The 203-nt window shown below is 42.4% G+C and overlaps 1 protein-coding gene and 1 long non-coding RNA gene across 2 annotated transcripts in view; one reads left to right on the forward strand and one right to left on the reverse strand.

The window, feature by feature from the left end:
* Thada (THADA armadillo repeat containing) overlaps positions 1–203 on the forward strand; it is a 289,337-nt gene that overhangs the window by 280,277 nt on the left and 8,857 nt on the right. The window lies entirely within an intron of this gene.
* LOC116079685 overlaps positions 1–203 on the reverse strand; it is a 7,703-nt gene that overhangs the window by 724 nt on the left and 6,776 nt on the right. The window lies entirely within an intron of this gene.

Here is a 203-nt window from a genome sequence, read left to right on the forward strand (position 1 = left end):
AAACAAAACAAAACAAAAAAAAAAGGTAAGAAGAAAAGAAGGGGGAGGGGTTGCTAGGGCAGTTGATTTCTATTACAGATTAAAAACAAAACCCTTCCCACTGGGCCGCCAAGTATGTAGTACCAGGTCAGCACATCTATGCAAGTCATACTAGAAAGAGGGACTGCAGGGACTTTTGGGAGCCTAGGACATTTGCGTCATAA

This window comes from Mastomys coucha, unplaced genomic scaffold, assembly GCF_008632895.1.
Source record: "Mastomys coucha isolate ucsf_1 unplaced genomic scaffold, UCSF_Mcou_1 pScaffold6, whole genome shotgun sequence".
In the NCBI taxonomy this organism is placed as follows: Eukaryota; Metazoa; Chordata; class Mammalia; order Rodentia; family Muridae; genus Mastomys; species Mastomys coucha.